This window comes from Emydura macquarii, unplaced genomic scaffold (assembly GCF_026122565.2).
Source record: "Emydura macquarii macquarii isolate MOO-44397 ecotype Brisbane River unplaced genomic scaffold, CSIRO-AGI_Emac_v2 contig_2676, whole genome shotgun sequence".
NCBI lineage: Eukaryota > Metazoa > Chordata > Testudines > Chelidae > Emydura > Emydura macquarii.
The window spans coordinates 45,816,863-45,838,156 of NW_027132813.1; the positions used below are offsets into that span (position 1 = coordinate 45,816,863).

Below are 21,294 nucleotides of genomic sequence, written 5' to 3' on the forward strand. Positions count from 1 at the left end.
TCCCTGCACTTATCTGGCGAGCAGCGCCCGCCTCTCCCGCTGCAGCCTCGCAGCCAGGCGCCGGCTTCGATGGGGCGGCCTCACCCACCCGGCCTTGGATGGGGGGCTGAGCCAACCTTTCATGACGTGTGGGGGCAGGGGCGCCCCTCAGAGCCTCCTGTGCCCCCTGCCCCCCACCTGTTGCGAAGGGCCGACCCAGCGAGTCCTCCCACCCCCTGCACTTACCCACCACTCCAGCCCCACAACCTGGTGCTGGCTCAGATGGGAAGCGGCCTCATGCCCTGGCCTGGGAGGGGGGCTGGGCCCACCCTTCACGACGCACGGGGTGGGGGATGCAGGAGAATGAGGGGCTGCTGTTCCCACTTACGCTACCCCCCGCCCCCTACGCATTGTGAAGGGCCAGCCCGGCCCAGCCCCTCCCTCCCGGGATGGGGGGTGAGGCTGGCCCATCTGAGCCGGCGCCAGGTTGCGGGCCTGGAGTGGCGGGTAAGTGTACTCCGGGCCAGCCCTTCACGACGGGCCCCCCTCATGTGCGTCATGAAGGGCCACACCCCTCCACAGGCCAGCGCCCGGGGGCCTGGCCCCCCGATACCTTCCCTCGGTACACCACTGTCATCTAGTCTGACCTCCTGTACAATGTGAGCCACAGAACCTCAACCACCCACTCCTGTAATAGACCTCTAACCTATGACTGAGTTACTGAAGTCCTCAAATCATGGCTTAAAGACTTCAAGGTGCAGAGAATCCACCAGCAAGTGACCCGTGCCCCATGCTACAGAGGAAGGTGAAAACCCCCCATGGCCTTTGCCAATCTGTCCTGGGGGAAAATTCTTTCCCAACCCCAAATATGGTGATCAGCTAAACTCTGAGCATGTGGGCAAGACTCACCAGCCAGACACCTAAGAAAATTTCCATCTGCTGTGTCTTGCCTTATGCTTAGACTGTAAACTGCTCAAGGCAGGGACTGTTTTTTGTTCCGGGTTTGTACACTGGACCCTGATTCATGATTGGGGTAGTACAAAAATAAACAAAAATAATGACTGCATATTTGGATCTTTAGTGTAAATGAAATCAGGCTTATTTTCTAATCACCAAAATGGTAAATATTAATTGACGGTAATTATTTCAAATTTTATAACATTAAGGCGTGTCAAATTTCAGACCTAAATAAACTGGTGGTGTTGGTTTAACTAAATACGATGCGAGAGTGCAATGTTTTAATAATGATGGGATTATCAGAAGCTAAAAACGGATTCATGAAATTGTCTTTCATCTTTTTGGACATCTTTAATATTTAATATTCTTCTCTATAGCAATTTACATTCATTGCTGTATTTTCCTTACTTAAATTGCCGTTTGATCTCAACAGTTTGTGGCTGACCTAATGAGACTGTTTTAATTTGTTCACTTTAATACACGGAAAAACTACATGCATATAAATATTTGTACCATATATTAGATGGGGATAAAGAATTCCAGCATGTTACCATGAGACATGATGAGCCAAATCCTGTATCAGACAAAAATGATGAAAATTGTTTAAATGCAAAGATACGCGCCTGAACATTTGGCAGGGCTACTCTCTACCCTGCTTACCATTGGCTGGCCCAGGCATGTAGCTGAGCAACAGTAACATGGTTGGCCAACAATGGCCACTGTTTGCTTGAGTTTGGAGGCAAAGATGAGATGCAAGGAGGTTCATTCCACGTCCCTCTCTCCTTTTACACATGAAGGAGAGTCCAGACAGCCAGACCCACTCTGGACTTCAGTCTTCAGCTTGGGAGTGGACGTCGAAGGCAGAGTAAACAGACCCCTCTCATGGGCAAGTCATCATTTACTCCAAGCACAGTTCATAGCTATCCAGCCTGCCTGCTGCAATGGTGGGCAGAATATGAGAGTCTGCTGCTGGGACTTTACGGAGTCAGTGAGTTCACAGCCCTCTGTTAGGAGCATGTCTACACAGCAGCTCAGAGGTGTAATTCCCAGCTTGGGTGGATGTACACATGCTACCTACAGCCTAAAAATAGCAGTGTGCCCATAGTGGCATGGGAGGCAGCTCGGGCTAGCCACCCAAGTATGTACCCACGGAGCGGGTTGGTTTGTACTTGGGCAGCTAGCCAAGTCGCTGCCCACACCACAGCAGCCACGCTGCCATTCTTAGCAAGCGAACTTGAGCAGAGCCAGCATCTGTATGTCCCCCTCATCTGGAAATTACGCGTCCCAGCTGCAGTGTTGACACATCCTCTGAAAGGGCTCACTAACTAGAGATGGGAGCAGTCTAGCAGTGGTGAGTGGGATACTGCAACAGTGCTAGACTCTTCTTTTGGGGCAGGTATTTTCATGAAAGTTAGGTAGTGTCTCCTAACTTCTGGGGAGTAGGACCCTGAGACCTATGCTGGGAGAGCTTCACTCATTTGTGGCTATTCTTTGTGTACAATTAGTTCTGTAAAGAGCATCCAGGCACAGAGCTGCCTAGCTACCAGAAATAACAATGATAAAGGCACAATCTCGGGGAGCAGAGGGGGCAGGTTAGGAGTGTGTCTGCGCTGTGCTGAGCATAGTTGGTGCGATACAGAAACCTCCATTCCTTCTACCATGCTGTGCCAGGCCACACTGGATCATCCACAGTAAGGACTACCTGCATGGTGAGATGCTATCACAATCACCACACCACTTTCCTTTGACTACTTCAGCCACCAGTTCCTTGTTAAGGAAATCAAAAACATTCTCACTATGGAGAACTCAGGTGGCTGCTTTTCTGCTTTGTTTACACTAACCATTAAAATAAGCTGATGATTAATGAGACTCTTCATCCCAACATCATCTTAATGGCTATGTGCAGAAAAACAAAGATCTAGCACCGGTGATTGAACTCACCTGCTTGCTGTAGCGCTCATGAACTTGAACAATTTAACTGGATTGTGCAGGGATGCAATGTTTAAATTTTCCTCTGGGGGATTTTGCAACAGTAACATAGGGCATTGGCTTATCATTCTAATTGTCAAATACAGAATACAGTGCAGCTGAGCATTAATTAATGAATGTCCATTATTTCAACCTCAGGCATTAGGGCTTAGTCTCAAGACCACTGAAGTCATGGAAGTCTTTCCATTGATTTCAATGAGCTTAGAATCATTATTACCTTCATCAGCTGTCCTGCAGGAGAAGAATTAAAATATCCTAAAAGAAACTGCATACAATATTTAAAATCAGAACAAATTTCTAGTGTACCAATTTCCTGAACCTTCTTAGTATTTTTTCTGTTATTACTGAAGTTTCTTTAGCCCCTTAGCATATTGACAGGAGGGTGGGCTCTGTTACCTAGCTGCCTACTTCCCTTCTATAATACCTCTGCAGTAGAGTTAAGAAAGCCACCTGAAAGGTCACCAATTCTTTCTGTAGCTTACTCATTGTCTCTGTATGCTAACTAGCAACAGTTCCATGGCAATCTAATTCTGCACCAGCTACACTTTTTGTTAGATTTCCATTATGTTACTGCTAGAAAGTGGCTGGCCCCTGTGATTAAAACAGATGCCAGACAGGTGCTCCTAGTTGGGCCAATTAAGGGGGCTGGGGCTGCACCTGGGGCTGTAAAGGCCAGTCAGAGGCATGATTGAGTAGGTTGTGCCTAAAGAAGAGGGCTCACAGAGGAGGGGAGATAAAATCTGTGGGGGGAGAAGGGAGTGTGGAGTAAGGAGCTAGATATTCATGAAGGTTGTCCTAGAGCTGCTGTGTTAGAAGAATAACAGACCTTATTGTGACTGGGCTAGTGCAATAAACAGTATTATCAGAGATCCCTGAGAAGGGAAGTTGTGAAACCCTAGGACAAAAGGTGAGCTGAGGGACTGTGAGTGTTTGGTTGTTTTTGATGCTGTCCTACTTAAATAAACTTACTTACAGGCAATTGGGTGAGGTAATAGGCTTGTTAGCCTGGAAGAGATGCTGTCATAGCATAGTTGCTTTCACCTACCCCTCGTATTCTCCTTGACTCCCTTTGGTGTTTTTGTTAGTGGTTTAGCTACTACATTCTTCAGAACTCCTGTCTTAGGTTATCTCGTCCTGGTGACTTGTTGCTTTATTATTTATCACTTTTTTATTCTTTAAAACACTTCTTCTGATATCTCAATCACACATGGTACCTCATTTCTATTACCAGAAAAGAGTAGATCTGGGGTAGTGATATTGCTAACTGTTTATAATGAAGACTGATCTAAAGACATCAGATTTTTCAGTGGTGTCCTCTTCCTTAATTGTTCTGTTTATCTCTGGCTGTCCTTCAGATCTATCTATTCTCTCATCGGCTGCTATTTAGACTTAATTTCTCGTCATTTTGTTTTCATACCTTTAGCTATTTGCTCCTCAAAGTTTGTGGCAGTCCTGTGATAAGCTATTAGTTATTAATATAACTTGCTGAAATTTATGCTGTAATTTTAGTGAGGCCAATTAAAAAGAAAACCTTCTAAATTTCTGATGAATCATCTGGCTTGAAAAACCTCTTGAACATTGTCCTTGAGCCATGTTGGTTTTCTTATTGCCTTCCATTTCCCCTTCTTATTCAGTGGTATGGCTGCTGTCTGAGCCTGTTTCCTTAAATAGCATCCATGCCAACTGTAACAACTTTAATGTCTTTATTATTGACTTTAGTCCCTTTTTGACTAGCTTCCTCCTTTTTCTTAAATCTTTCTCTCTAAAATGTAGTGTCTCCAAGCTAGATTTTGACACCTTTTATCCCCAAGGGTGTTGAAATGTATTATATAACATTAATTCTAACTTTTAAAATAGAAGATAAACAATCTACTCAGTGTAGGTTATAACTAATAGATCTGCCAATCCTTTCGAAAAATAATTGGTGTTTCACTCATGTAAATATTAGGCATTGATCTGGATCTTCCTGATCAATAGCAAAACTCCCATTAACTTCAGCATGAGCAAAAGGGAGACCTTAGCCCAAAGTTTTCAAAAGTGGTCTCTCATTTTGGCTACCACACTTCTAGGGCACCAAATGTAAGATACAGGCCTGACTTTAGCAATGCTTAGCACCTACACTTCCTACTTGTTTAGCCTGGAGATTGTAGGTGTTCAGGGTATCTAGAAATGAAGTCACAGGTATTAACAGTTGAACACGGGCAAGCATGAGACACCCAAAATTGCTAATAACCCATAACAGTTATCATAACTCTCAGTTGAAATCAGCTTGAGATTTGTGTAAGGTTTGTGGGATCAGACTTGTGGATAGGATTTTTTTTTTTAAAAGCTCTAGAATTAAGTCAGATACAGCTTTGGTGAGGCAAAAGATTAATTTGAAGTAAATCTGTTTTCTGCTTGTCTCTGCTGATTGCCACCCAGCTATGTAATTTGTCATGCCTGATGATCAGGAGGAGTGCTGCAGAGTTACTTTTTATAGACTGCTTTTGAAATCAAGCATTCATCTTCTTTCTCCTTCTGTTAGATACATGTTGGACTAAATACACAGCCTGCTATGTCTCTTGAGCAGCTCTGCAGTGTTTTGCCATATTAGTGTTGGAATAGACTCTGTAAACAGTGTCAAGTGTTCCCAGCAAAGTGATCTCTCTGAATATTGTTAGCATTTGCAGCAGTTGCACTGTCAGGCAGCCAGACAAAACTAGGAATAACATATCTGCTCTCTGCAGGGAAAAAGACCTGCTCCCTCCTCTCCCCCCCTTTCTGTCCTCAGAGACTTACTCCTCTGTTCTGATAGAATCATGATGCTATAAATGGAGGGTTAATGCCTCATGCTGAGGCTGTGCAATTTTTATAAATTTCATAGGAAACTGGGAGGGGGAATGTTAAGTTAATAAGTCCTAACTATTCTTGCTGGCCCCTATGAATCATGGTACTGTAAATGGTATCAAGTTCTATCTCTCTAGAGAGACAAAGTGGGCAAGGTAATAACTTTTTAGTGGACCAACTTCTGTTGGTGAGAGAGACAAGGTCTCCAGCTCTAAGGGTGCAACCTGAAGAAGAATTCTGTGTAACCTCTAACAGGAACTGGTACAATAAAAGAGATTACCTCGCCCTTCTTTCTAATATCCTGGGACCACATTGCTACAATAACACTACCTACAAATCCTGCTGCTGCTGTAAGCCTGCTGACCATAATTACAATTCAGCCATCTATTGCTGCTCACTGCTGAGTGCTAAGTGGAAAAGACAGTTGCTTATTTTGTCCACTCATAGTTGCTGAAGTTTGCAGTTTTGTATGAATGTTCATTGGGTGTTACCAGATCCTGCCTGAGCACACCCGGCAGAGAGAAATAAAAAGGATTTTGTCTGACTAATCTTCTAGAGTTGCGTTGTGCTCAGAAAACATTAATCTCTTGACTTCGTAAGGCCAAAAAGGTGGTCCTCATTATTTAAAACACTGTGAAACTTGCTTATACTGACTGTCCTGAAACTAGGGTTTTTTGTTTTTGTTTTTGTTTTTTAACTCCTAAGCGTGCCTGGTAAGTGCCTGAAAATATGGTACTACCAATTTTAAATGAAGCATGGGGTGAATGTTGTTTAACTAATATAAGTTCAAAGGAGAGGAATATTTCTAGGGAAAATTGTATCTGGTTTGCTGGATGTGTCTTAAGTAAGGTCTAAATTGCAAATTAAACAGCACAAGCCTTTTAAAGCAGTATTTGAAAACTGCAATCTCTTTTTCCAGGGGGAGAGAGGAGGTCGTTTCATTTATTAGAAAACCTGAATTATCTTTGAATGAGTTAACCTGGTGGTACTTCAAACAGAGTTCACTTCTGCTGTAAAGGACCAAAGCTAAAACCAAAACAAGCAGCTGAGCGCCTAATGTGAATTAAAATAAGAAGTCTGGTGTAAAATGCTAGATGGAGAATTTTGTTTAATCTTTTTGGTGTTAAATGATTTATCCAAACATTGAACTGAGACTGGAATACTGCTTCCTGTAGCCTTCCTCCTCCCTGTTCTGAAGCTGCATATGAAAGAGGAACATACACATTAGAATGGCCTGATGTTAGGAAATCAGGCTGATTGGATTTTCACAAAGGAATATAATAAGCCCTGTAGTTTAGCTGACTTTTCTTAGTTGACTCAGATGTTCTTTTATAGTTGGCACTCTGTCAATCACTGTAGGCCCTGTAATGCCATAGCTGTAAGTGTATTGTTATATGGCAAAACACTGACTTTATCATTCCTATAAAACTATGCAAATGTACAAGCTACAGTATGAGTATTTTCAGTAGCAGTAGTAAAATATTCCTGTTCAGAACTACTGTGTTCTCTTCCTTAAGTAAAGAACTAGCTCGTGTATGGGCACTGCTGCCCTCTGAGTTGAATTACAACTGTCCAGCTGCGTGTGGTCAGTGCCGTATTGGATTTTCCTTTAGCTCAAGTGGTGGGGCCTTTGCTTTTGAAGCAGAAAGAGCTGAACTCTCCTGGCTGCTGTCATGCAATTGAGTAGTCATTGCTTGCACCATAGTGGCAACCATGATCTAGTTGGCCATGAATTTTACACAGCTGTCCTATATTAACTAGTAGCTTATCACAGGGCTGGAGTAGAACTGTTCCTTTTAATATTGCTTTCTTTAAACAAAGATGAAAGACTTGCTTGTATCTGGGGTTCTATCTCCAGTTTTATCTCTGGATCATTTACACAATAGTACAGTGGTGGTTTTGCTCAAGTGAGTATTGAATCATGAATTTTAAGGTGTGCTGTGACTCCTCTAATGCCTTAGATCAGTGATGTCCAACCTATGGCCTGGGGGCCAAAAGTGGCGCGTGGCATCTTTAAAAGTGACCCACCACTCCCCTCCTGCTGGCTGTAGACGGGATCTGCTACCTAAGGACTCAGGTGGAGCATGTTGCTGCAGGGCTACAAGGCCAGTGCAGGCTTTTTGCTACAGCCAAGGGGATGGCAGATCAGCGTTCCGCTCCCCCGGCTGTTGCAGGGAGCAGGGCAAAGTGCTCCTCCTGGGCCCTTAGGCACCGGGGTTCCTGCTGGAGCCAGAGGGAGAGGAACACTGATTTCCCATCCCCCTGGCTGCAGAAGGAAGCCACTGCCTAGGGACACAGTTGTAGCCCTGTGCACTCCAGGACATGTGCAGTTTCCCTGCTGCAGCCAGGGGGACGGCAGATCAGCAAGGAGGCAGCATCCTTGCTGAACTCCTTCTGTCTGGCTGCAATGCCTTACAGTTCGGCCTGCGCTTAGCAGGCCACCCACCATGAATTAGCTGCCAGGCCATGTCCTTCAGTGTGTAGTGACAGTCACTCATCAACACTAGTGCTTTGTCTGAGTGTGACATACTGTGAGTAATTTGTAGGTGTAAAATAATGAATGTAAAAATGAGCACAGTAGCATCAAATTTGTTTACTTTACTTTAAATATGTAGTGGTTTGTCGTCCTCAACAGTGTATATGTCAATACATATTTTTTATAAGTTGATAGATTGGTGGCTCTTCAGGGTTGTAAAATAGTTGTGGCCCTCGAACCAAAAAGGTTGGGAACCACTACCTTAGACAGAGGAAAGTCTGTCTATGAACTCTTCTCATGTACATCCGCATGTACTGCCGTTTTGCTGGTGCTTCCAAGGAAACTGAGTGGACAATTGTCTTGTGGCTTATCTGAGCTACACTCCCATGATAGATGGAAAATAATCATGCATCCTGTAGCCATGTGCAAAGCACAATGGATCTGTTCAAAAAGCTCAACTTAGCTAATTTTTACCAAGCTTTTTCAATTAAAAAATGCATCTCAGTTGAAACTGAAATGTTTTGCAAACAGTTCAGTTTCAATGAAATCCCCGGGGGAAGAGTAATTAGAGGAAAGCTTGTTTCATTTAAAATGTTTTAATAACCTCAACTCAAAAGCCTATTTCTGGAGGGGGGGGAATTGGATTTTTCAACCAGCTCTGGCCAGTATATGGAGCCAAAACCTGTAGAAATTGTGTTCAGCACTGCTATGCAGCTTCCATATCCATGCATTTGCCTGTAAATTTACAGCAGCAATTCTGAGGCTTGTCATCTGTGATCAGCTGTCAACACAAATGGTTTCTATGTGCCCCAACAATGTTACTATTCTTATACTCTGATCAAGGCATGAAGGCTGCTGAGTGGAAATTACTTCACTTTTATTGGCCGTATGATGCATTGGATTTATAGGCAATATGAAGTACTTGTAGATTTCTCTAACTTCTCCTATCTCATCAGAACCTGCATAATGTTTAATTGAGCCCACATTTTTAAGAATGACCTCTGATTCTGGTTGCCTTCACTTTGGATTCCTAGCCTGAGACACTTTTTAGGCTGCATTTTTGAGGTGCTGACAACCCACAACATCCACTGAAATAAGTTGTAGGTGCCCAGAACCACTAAAGATGAAATCCCAGTTTTCTTACAGAAAGTGCCCAAAATAAGAGGCCGCTTTTGAAGACTTTGGTCTTGAACGTTCAGAAAGATGTTGACTTTCCTTCAGAAGAGGCTACTAAGGAAGTAAGTCACATAGTGAGAGGTAAAGTACTATCCTGGATCAGAAACTCGCTGAGACAAAAGATGAAGCATAGGAATGAATGATCAATTATCGTCTTCCTGGCACTCTGTTAACTTTCCTGGATGAAGGTTCTTTACCAGGCCTGTTAAATATTTATGAATGATCTGGAAAAAGGGGTGACAGTAGGGTTCCTAGCGTAGTGCTGCTGGAAGTAGCTTGATCAGCTTCCTACAGTCATGATTTAGTAAGGAGCCCACAAATTGTGGGACTTGTGATTCTGGGTGAACCAAATTCTTTTTGAATTAGATTTCCAGTGAATTCAGAATTCATTTTCCACATAGTCTAATATTCCTTAATATTCACTGCTTCATCAAACTTTCTTGATATAAATTCACTTGCAAAAATATTCAGAGAAAGCAAATGTGAAAACATAAACAGATCACTTTTATGGGAGCAAATATTTATGGAAAATGTTTTGCATTTTTTTTGCCCAGTTTTAATATAAAATTACCATATGTGGTTACTCTTCAAGTACATGAACTGATCATTTGAATTTTAAATATTAGCAATTACTTTTTTACAGCCATACTATTGTCAGAGTACATAAAAGATGAAGTGTATTCCGCTATCACAGCAAAGACCTGCTACCTGATCTCATTCAGGTAGTGATGGAAAGTAGAAGGAATGGAGCAATATGCATGCATTTTTATACACAGATGAGAGGGTGCAGATTAATAATGAGAAGCAAATGTAGTATTTTCAAGTGGCTGTGAGGAGGCTTATGTTAGAAGGACTTGCCCATATTTCATTTTTCTTCCCTGTACATTAAACCAAATGACAATCTGTAACACTTCAATTTACCTCATGCGAACATAGTGAACTGCCAGTTCATATTTCAGGTAATCCTGGTGAATTTGTATTTGCACTTGGAGGGGCTGTTACAGAGGGCTGCATTCTCTGAATTATAAATGATGCATGAATACACACAATGTTTCTAAAGCCCTACGTTGCCTCTAGAAAAATGAGTGCCATGGAAATCCACATCTCAGTTTATCACAGAAAATATTTTCATAGCATATAAATTTTATTTAGCACTTGTGGTAAGGTGCCAGTGGTAGAGCTGCTTTAAATATTTAAAATACACAGAACCCCAGAGAGAAACTAATGGTTCAGGTAAATGGACTCCCATTCAAGCTCCTATTTACCTCTAAGAAAATCAGGCCTTGATCCTGCAAACATGTACATACTTTACTTAAGCACAAGTACCTCGCTAACTTCTTCTATAAGTCTAATGCATCTGTTTAACTTGTACAGGTCTCTGCACGTGAATTTACTTTAATGAGCCTCTTTGTGTGCTTGAAGCTTAAGCACCTGTACAACTGTTTTGCAGGATCAGGGCTTAAGTTCATCTTCACATTTGGCTGCCCCTCACCTCTGTTTGCTGCCTGGATAAAACACTTAGAGCAGCTGATCCTTGACAAATGCACTTGAAATTCAGGCTCTAGAAGATCACTAGGAAGGAATTAGGTCCAGAGCTAAAGTTTGAGCACCCCTCTTGCAACTACAGTGGTACCCCACAGGGGGTGGGGGAGAGGGGAGGAAGAGCATCTCACCTAGCCAAATCCCAAACCACTGGCAGCCTAATATGACCTGAAAGTCCACACAAACTAATCACAAACCACTGCAGATCAGAGGACGTGTGTATTTCACTGTCTCTGCATGAACTAGTGCCTGAGAGGGCAGCCTACAGGAGCAAGTTTGACAATTCAGATCTTGAGTTAACCCAGAAGAATTGTTGTCTGCATGGATTTTAGAGTTTCTGAAGACCATGCTTTGGTACGGCTATCGCTGCCACAGAATACACGTCAGCCAAATAGGGCTGCTACTGTCCAGTGATGTGATCTGTGCATCAAACTAGTCCTACGTGAGCTTAAAATTTGTCCTTCTATAAAAGGCCTATCAGTTAGCTCCAGATTTAGAACATAACGGCCATACTAGGTCAGACCAATGGTCCATTTAACCCAGTATCCTGTCTTCTGATCATGGCCCATGCCAGGTGCTTCAGAGGGAATGAACAGAGCAGGTAATCATCAAGTGATCCAACCGCTGTTGCCCCTTCCTAGCTTCTGGCAAAGAGAGGCTAGGGATGCTTCAGAGCACAGCTTTGCATCCCTGCCAATCCTGGCTAATAGCCATTGGTGGACCTAAATCATGAGCTCCTTTGGGCAGACTGTCCAGGTCTAGATGCATGTGCCATGATCCCAACACATATGCAGTTTCCTCTTGCTCCATGTTAAACACTTGTAAGATGGAAATAATTGCACCTGCACAGATCCTGCAGTGTTGTCCAGCTAGATATGATACATCTGGAAAGGGCTTCTTTTTTTTTTTTCCCTCCACCATGAATGCTGGTTACTTCACTAGCCTTGCAGTAAACATGAAGTAAGGCACAACACTGTGATTGGCTAATACCCTAAACTGGTTAGGCTACGTATTTAACCCATATTCTCTTCCGGTACTGTTTTCCCACCCCTGCTGCCCACCACCACACAAGTTATAGGCTCAAGAGCCCTCAAAAAGCCAAGTTCCAGTCTCCTGCATCCAAGAGATGTGGCTTCCATAGCTGAGCCCTCAAATATGGGTCTCAAAGGCAGGCTACAGGGGCATTGGGAACTATTGCATCCACCACTAGACAGAGAGACCAACCCTACCACCGACTCCATAAAATAAACTCCTTTCCCATCCGACTACTGTGTTTTTTGACTCTGGACATTTGATGTACTTTTGTCACTAACAGCCCCAGCTTACGAAGGCCTTTTTTAAAACCTGTTCGCAATATTGTAGGTTACATGGCTTGTGTGCGATACAGATGTCATGTGCATTGTGTAGGGTAATGGTAGTGACCCTAGCTAACACAATGTTAGCCTCTGTACCCTGGTCTGTCTGAACTTATTGTGGAGTACTCTTCCCCCATGCCCATCAGCGGGACTTCCCTGCCTAGATTTCCCCCACCTGCTGCATATTCTGGCACAGCGATTCTGGGATGGGGATTGAGTCATTGGCCACCCTTTGAGGAGAGTGAATTTCATCCAGACCACACAGCCTAGTAAACAAAGGGCCTAATCATGCTCCTGCTGATGTCAATGAGCCAGATTAATCCCTAGTACAAGCAGTGGAGAGTTAGTCTGGTTAAAGCACTGAGAGGGGATTAAGGAGATCTGGGTTCAATGCTTGGCTGCCCATGTGATATTTGGTAAATTCTTTAATCTTATGTTTCGGTTCCTCATCTGTGAAATTGGGGATAACAATACTTCCTTTCCATCCCATCTACCTAGCCTGTAAGCTCTTTGTGGCAGAGACTGAGTGAACAGTAATTAGTGCCATGAGACTCCATCTTGGTTGGAGCTCGCTGAACATTGCTGTAATATAAATAATCTTTAGCTTCAAAACCAAATTCAGATGCTGAGCCTCAGCTTGCTTAAATCAATATAATTCTACAGAGGAGCTGAGAATTTGGCGTTCTGGTGTCTCCTTAATACAATACTTCAAAGTGTGGTACCTGGTGTGATTCCAATGGTGTAGAACAATGAGAATGCATTCTAGGAATGATCCCCGCAGTCTTTTCTCAAACTTTGAAGCAAAGCCCTGTATCAACTCGGCCCACTTCTTGAGACTGTATTTTTACTAAGCATTTCATGTATTTTTTTTGGCCTGTAAAAGACCATTGTTTGGATACATTATCAACCAAAATATCCAATACTAACTTAATTATTGATAATACTCTTGTGAGCAGCAGCTCACCAAAACATGTGGACTGAACTGAGTACTCCCAGTTCCCATTGACTTCATTTTTACTGCAACTGCATAGATGTTCCAATCGAGGGTGTTAGTCTAAATGTCTTAACCACTTGCTAGCTGAGGGAAGGGCACTGTGCAAGTCCATGAGAGAACCAGGTACCCCTTGTTTGTGAATGCAACCTGAAGTTATATGATCTGCATTTTCCTAACTGGCCCCAGCAGCAAAAGGTAGAGTTTCAAAGATCCCATTGATAGTTTCTTGCAGCACATCTGATCATTGACTTCATTGCAAGTTGGGATCTCAGAACCTCAGACCAGGCACTGAGCACTTCACAGGAATGTGGACATGGGGCTTGACTCGCAAAATACTCAGCACCTGCATGTCTGCTGACTTCAGAGGCAGTCAGGGTACTTTGCAGCTCATGGGAGCAGGCCCGTGCTGAGTGAACTTGTTCGGAATGCAGAGGGGTTTCTTCTTCCCACCTGCTCAGAAACCCCATTGTCTGCTTGCCCAATTAAGCAATGCTTTAGCCCCGGGAAGGACTGATCCTCTTTTATCATGACTGCCTTTCATGGAAGTGTTTCCAGAAATCAAAACGCTTTAATTTTTGTTTCCATAAGATACTTCCTTTTGCTAATCAAGCACACAGATTGCCTTTGTCTAACTTTTAACCATTTTCAGGAACATTAAGTCCCATTAAGATGTTAAAGTTTGGCTTCTACCTCAGATGGGAAATGAGGATATGGAGGTAGAAGTTGCCACGTTAGCCACCCTACCGCTATCCGCAAGATCATCATTAGCCTCATTAAAAACAGAGGCAAAGTATTTGTTTATATATTTGGCCATGCCTAGATTATCTTTAACCTCCACCCCATCCTCAGTGCTTAACAGTCCCACTTCTTGGTTTTCTTCCAATTTATATGGCTATAGAACCTTTTACTATTGGTTTTAATTTCCTTTGCAAGGTCCAACTCTACTTGGCTTTTGGCCTTTCTCACTTTATCTCTACAAGTTCTGACCTCCAAGACGCAGCTTTCCTTGCTGATCTCTCCCATCTTCCACTTCTTTTAGGCTTTCTGATTTCTCAATCGCCTGTCTGAGATGCTTACTCATCCAGCTTGGTCTACAACACTTGTCTATGAATTATTTTCCCCTTTCTTGGGATTCAGGCTTCAGATAATTCCTGCAACTTTGACTTGAAGTAATTCCAGGCCTCTTCCATGAGTTCTCCAGTCCAGTCCACTTCCCCAACTAATTGTTGCCCTTGTCTAGGGACAGGCAGAATCCCACTGAAGATCACCTGAGCCTCAATTTTTCCTTAAGAGTCTGCCCCACCCTGGCTTAGTCTCCTTTGTTATGTTAGAGCTAGATTCTTGCTGGATCATTTGTACCCACATGAAGGACAATCAGTGGATTCTTTCCTGCTCCTGTTAGGATCCTCTTCAGCCTCAGGTCCACATCCCGTATCTTCGCACCTGGCAGACAGCACACCCTTCTGTTCTCTGGATCAGCTCTGGTTACAGGCCTGTCTGTTCTTCTCAGCAGGGAGTCCCCATGTAGACCTGCCTCTTCCTGGTGACGGTGTGATTCTCCAGTCTATCCCCTGTTCTTTCTGGCTGCAAGTTCTCATCTACTATTCTCCTTTGCAATCCTCTGCAACTGTTCCTATATCCCTCTGGGGCTCTTATCTCCATTGGCTCATCCACTCTTTGACTAGGACTAGCTGCTCTTCTCTTCCCATCTTCAGTAACCACCTGCTGTGCCCCTTCATTTTCCAACTCCGCAAACCTGTTTCTGAGCTCGATTTCTCCTTCACTAGCCTGTCTTTTCCTCTGCCGGGTTCTCGCAGTCACATGCTTCCATTGGCTGCTTTCCTCACCCAGCATTCTCCCCTCAGAGTTCGTTGGTCCTGCTGCCATCTGCAGGTCTGGGTTTTTCCCTTCAGCCTCCTCATTCCTTTGCTCCATCATTTGCTCAAACCCCCTTCTAAACTCAACCAGTTTCCACCTGCATCTCCAACCCTCGAATCTTCTCTTCCATCAGCTCTGAGGTGGCATTTCATACAAACAAAGCTCTTTTTTGAAGTACTCCCTCCAGGATCATGTACATCCCACAGCTTCCAGATCCAGTCATCATATTGTCTCTCCCATTGCTTGAGTGACTACCCACTACCGCCTCTATATCTGCCATAGCCTTTTCCCCCTAGTTCCTGTCAGTGAGAGACACAAACAAAAAAACCACCAAAACAACCCCCACAAGTACCCCCAACAATACCAGAACACTGCACACTCCCCTGTTTCAGCTCTGTTTGCTGGCTCCTGTGCCACTCAGCTTTCAATTACACTTCCCTGGAGACCCTGCCATAGGTCACCAAAGGCCTATACACCTTGATTTATACTCTCGCACTCCAGCAAGTCCTCCTCCAGACACTCACTCTCATACTTGATTTCTTGGGGAAGTGCTGGTATAGCTCTTCATAATATGAAACTTCCTTTCCTGTCTCATTTCATTGCTCAGCCAAGCATGTAGCTAACAGCATTGACATTTGAAGTATCGCTGGCATCTGAGTTAGCTCTGAGGTTTGAACTGCCCCATTCATTTCACTGGATGCTAACATTTCCAGCTCTGCACACTCAGAAGGCATAGCTGCAGCAGTTACACTGCCTTCAGCTTTTGCAAATTTTCTTTGTGACCATAATGGCTTGAGCCTCTTTTAAATAAGTGCTGAGAATAAGTGAGGCCTGTCTGTACTGCTTATTAGGTTAATCCTTCAGGTCTGCCCTCCAGGGAACCCCGCTCCACACTGTGGGGAAATACCAAGTTAAATTATTTAACGGCAAAAAAGATAAAGGCATGTGATCCCACATGGAAGATCTGAATTCCTTAATTCATGAAAGGTGACACTCTGCTTACAACAAGTCTGAGTAATTGGGCTCCATATGCTAAAGTGAGGGGTGGGGAATAAGATGGTGAAATCCACCCAGCAACTTAGGGCAAAAAGTGAGCTTGCAGGTCATCTCCCCATCTTTAGCCCAGGCATTGGAGCAGCAGCTATCGGTTAGTAAAAGCCTCTTCATGCCACTTGCATGACTTGTAGAGTAGACCATGATAGCCAACTACCATCCTCTATAGCAGGCAGCACAAACTCCTAACACTGCACACAGAAAATGAGCAGCCCACCCAAAGATGTGGCCACTCCACTAGCTTCCCTATTCCCTCACAAAGCTCCAGTGTAGGCTTTTGATAGTCTAGTGCGTCCAAGAGTGTTAGGTGCCTCAGACTACTGGTATAAAAGAGAAGGTCCCTTCTGTAAAGAGCTTCCAACTTGGTTTAAAGAAGAATTGATGAAGGGCTAGCAAGTAAGCGGGGGACACATTGTTATAGTTCTGGAGTTAATGCAGGGGGGTTTGGAAAGATGAGTCGTTCAGTTCTGGACACATCCAAGGTGTGTCCTCTGTGGAGATGTGGGGGAGACAGGCTGAAACTTGGAACCTCCCAAGTGGGTCAGGATTGGAGGCAAGTTTGAGAGTCGTCCGCTCTGAGAGGGTAGTTGAAGCCGTAACATGTTAGTAGTGTTGCCTGGAGACTTCATCCAGCTCAGGAGCCTGTTAAGCAAGGTGCTGTATGCAGGTATAGTGAATGGCAGACCTTGCTCCAATGAGATCATCCAGGGAAAAAGTGAGGAGGGAGAAGAGAAAGGGACAAGGACCCTGCAAGAGTGCGCGGGGAGGATCCACCAAAGGAGATACCATCCTCTTCTAGTTCTCAGGCCTCTCCCTTTTGGTATCTTGAAAGACCAGTATGCGTCCAGAGATCTAGCCAGGAAGAGTTTGTTTGGAATGTTCAGAGTAGCTTCAGTGCAGTGGTGAGAGCACAAGCCAGGTTAGAGGCTCCAGGATGGAACTGAGAGAGGGACTTAGCACTCAGTGGCCTATTCAGTGAGGCTTGAGGCAAAAGGAGATTGGGCGATGGTTGGAGAGATGGGTGTGATCAAAGGTTATCTTGTATGAGGCTGCAGAGGCCTGTGGCCGCAGGGGGGGACTAGAGGGATTAGAAATAGAAACTAGGTAAAGAATCCAATCCTTGCAAAAGGGAGTGGGGGGGGGGAATAGGTGGAAAAAGCTAAAGTTGTTAGTAATAAGAGGAAATTGTGATAGGTTTTCACTGACTTCAAGGAGAGAAAGAGCTAAGCCAAAAAGGAGAGGGGGACTGGTGTAGGTCTTGGAGTAGATCTAAGGTGGCAAACTGGTGGTAGATGCCATGGGACTCAAGCAGCTTGGATAAATGAAGAGATTTGGCCAAGGGAAAATGGTAGGATAGAAGGAGTAAAAGAAGAATGTGGAGAGTAGATCTGCATGGTTCTTTGACTTTCTCCTGTGAAATTAACACAAGGAAATCTGATACTATTGTGATACTATAGACTATATTAAAACTCAAGACTAAGTATGACTCCAAAAGGGGGTGGAAGAACATTATTTGGTTTTTTTTGGGAGAGGGTTCCCCTGCAATCTAGTTTCTTCTCTCTAATTACTAAGTGTGCAGAACATTGGTCTCAGCTCTCCATTGGCATCTATAAGTTTACTATCATAAAGCTAAATATCTTTTCCTGTAACAGTTTAGTAAACTATTTTCAATGCCTAAGTTCTGATTATTTGTATGTAATTTAACTTTTATTTAGAGAGACAAATAGCTGCTAATTGGCTGACAGTTTTTACATACTGAATAATTAATCTCTATGAATTTACCATATTGTCTCTAACACTAAACCATTCATATAGTCATAATTAAGCAAGACTTTATTTACTGACATTTTCCCTTGGGTCTTCCGAGTCAGAAATATCCATCTTAATGCTCTCCTTTTCTAAAAAAAAATTTAAATTCGTACTATTAGCTCACAACAAAGAGCGTGCAATTCCACCTTTGTTAAGGTTTACAATATGCTGAGTAAGGAAAGCATATTAAAATTGTTGAGCCTTTATTTTCCTTTTCAGGACTAGAGGTACTAGCAGCAAACAGAGGAAGCAAAAACAATCCATGTCATGTGATAGTTTTTACAAATGCTTTTTCCCAGAATTTCTCCTCCGCTTTTAATTTTGACTGACCAACTCAGCATATGTTAGAATGCCACGCGGCAGGCTCCCTGGCTTTGAGTTGGCTCTACACTAGATCCAGTGTATGGAGAAAGGTAGTAAATATTGCAGTTTTCCAAACTTTCTTAATGTACAATTGCATGTTATCCTTTCCACATAATACTTGGCACTTTAAATATGTAGAAGTGCTGTGTGCAAGCACTAGTTATGTAAACCAGATGCAAAGCAGGTATTTCACTGATCTGGTTGGCTCTTTTCATTTAGCTAATCTTTTTACCAAAAAAAAAAAGCCCCTTAGGCTTTCTTACTAGCTTGTCTATAATTATTACAAAGTTAAAGTATGAAACATCCATTTTAAATAAACAAACATACACATAATAGGCAATGTGTTTGCTGTAATCCTACACAGAAATTGTTGCTTTCTGAAAAGAGAATCCCCAATTTTGGATGTCCCCCGCCCCTCTCCATCTCCCCCACTCTGCCCCCTACAGGTTCCAGGTGAGTGTACTATAGGCCTAGGGCTGCCTCTGACGCCCACTGAAGTCACTGAGATCAAGCCACTGCTTCTCAAAACAATTGTCAGGGGAAAGACACAGCCAAAAACATCCGCATTAATGCTGCTGCTGATAAATTGGAACTTCAGGCACCAACAACACACTCAGCAAGACTTCTGAAGCCAAAGTTGCTGAGTTTGAAGACAAGTGGCAGGGGAAATACGAGATCCAGCGGTAGGATGGGGGAGGCCAAACTCAGCATGCATTGCTGCTGCATGGGTGTAAATAAGAGCAAAATTTTGCCCCTTCATGTCTAATAGAGGTTTTCATAACATTATGAAAACCTCTATGGACCCATAAGGCAGTGGTGCAATTTGCTTCCTATACAGGGACTGTGCTCTATAGCCCCTTTCATTCCTTTGACTGTTGTCTCAGCTGGGTTTTTTTAGCTCAAACAACTGAGTTAAGTCATTGAATGACTGAATTTTAAATGACCCCATATGGGGGTAGGGCCACTTGACAGCTACATTCTATAAGACTGATCCTATGTAGCCAGAGCCTGACTCTCCCCAAGCAGACCGAGTAACTTCCACTGACTTTCAGTTATTTCTATCCTAACCCACATGTGGGAGAACTGAGCCCTTGGTCTTACTGGGGCTTGAGTTTCAGTTCTTTTCAGGTACAGACTGTAGTTAATAAACACCTGAGAGGAGATTATATTACTTTGGTCTAAAGCAGGGCCAGATTAATGCAGGAGCTTTAGGGGCTACAGCCCAGGGCCTTGGGCTAAGGGGGGGCCCTGCAAAAATAAAATCCAGGGGGCTGGTGAACCACCTGTTCGGGGAGGCTAGCCCCCAGCCCTGCCCCTTCCACTCAAAGCCACACCCCTTTCATCAATCTCCTATCAGAGCCCTGTCTTCCATGGCCCAAGAGCCAGGCTGGCTGGGTGGCCCCACTGCCAGAGCACCCCAAGCACCCCCATATTCCAGCACTGCCCCACCTCAACCTACCCTGGCTGTCCTGTACCCCAGCAGTCTCCTTTCCCAGTGCTAGAGTGCCCCAGAACCAGGCACGAACCCAACCCGGCCCCAAGCTGGCCAATCCGCCCCAGCCCCTGGAGTGCTGCCAGCCCATGCCGTGCCACTGCACCAGCCTGCCCTGCCCCCAGAGCGCCTTTGGCCCAAGCGCTCCCAGCCCCGGAGCGCCACCAGCCTGCATCATGCCACAGTGCTGGTCCACCTCACCCCCCAGCTGGCCAGTGTGCCCCAGGCCGGCCCAAATGCTCCCAATCCCTGAAGCACGGCTGCACCAGCCTGAAAGGGGCCCCACAAAATCTAATAGCCCCAGACCCACAGGAGAATTAATCCAGCCCTGGTCTAAAGCCTTCAGCTGATGCATAATAAGGAGAAACAGCTGTTTATAGTAATACAGTTCATTACCTTCAGTATATTAAAGTGGAGACAATGGAGTAGGTATTATAAAGCACAGCATGCTTTGCATAATCATTTGAAAAGCCAGGCAGGACTTATTGCTGCTTTCATCACGAAGAAGCTGGAAATAATTTAAAAGCTCACATTGATGCTTCCAGTATTGCTAAAATCAATGCAATCTACTGTAGACATTTAAAAGTCCGATAGGGTTGCCTAGGGTGCAAGTGAACGCTGACTCTAGCCCGACTGTCTTTGGGTTTAGTAAGTTAGTGGATGCTGGCAAGCTAACAGTGTGTGCTGTGCATGTAATGGATTCAGCTGCTGAGTTATGCAGAGCTGATTATACTAAATGATCAGCAGAACATCTTTGCCAGGCAGGGCTCTGTGTTAACTCTCCATTCCTTTAAACAACTGGGAGCCAATCCTGCCCGAACTCATGTGGATATGCAAGGTCTCTGAAGCAACTGTAGAACTGGGGTTCTGTTGCACCTCAAAGGGCAGGCAATAAGGGTGGAAAGGAGTGAAGGTCTGAGGTAGATGTGTCCGCAGCAAGGTGGCCAATTGGGCTTGCCTGTGTGGACACAAGGGGAGGAGCAAGGGCAAAGCCATTTGGTCTGTGACTGGGCAGATCCACTGGTCAAAACTCCCCCATAGAGAACTGCAGGGGAAGCATGGCTTCAATAATAGCTGTCAAATGAGGCAATATGCAGTAATCACACAGCTGTGTAAGAGATCAAGGTCATATAGGTGTGTGTTTGAAGCTTGTGTGAAGCTCCTTCTGTGAGGTGGAGGCAGAGGAGAAAGGAGGGGGAGTACAGGCCCTATGATCATGAAACTAACTGGTAATGTTTCGGTTTGATTTTGATAATATAGAAACAGAGTTGAAACTGAGATCTGGGAATATGACTGCCCTAAAGCAGTACTGAAACTTAAACACCTTTTAACATTCAGAATGTTGCTGGTTATCAGTCCCTGTGTGTGTGTGTGTGTGTAGTGTGCATGCAATATATATATCTGT

The 21,294-nt window shown here is 44.1% G+C and overlaps 1 protein-coding gene across 1 annotated transcript in view; it reads left to right on the plus strand.

Moving 5' to 3' along the window:
* Positions 1 to 3,746: 3,746 nt before the first annotated feature.
* PAK5 (p21 (RAC1) activated kinase 5) overlaps positions 3,747 to 21,294 on the plus strand; it is a 116,004-nt gene continuing 98,456 nt past the window's right edge. Inside the window, exon 1 of the mRNA XM_067565307.1 lies at positions 3,747 to 3,832. The gene's annotated coding sequence lies outside the window, so the exon portion shown is untranslated. The remainder of the gene's footprint in view (positions 3,833 to 21,294) is intronic.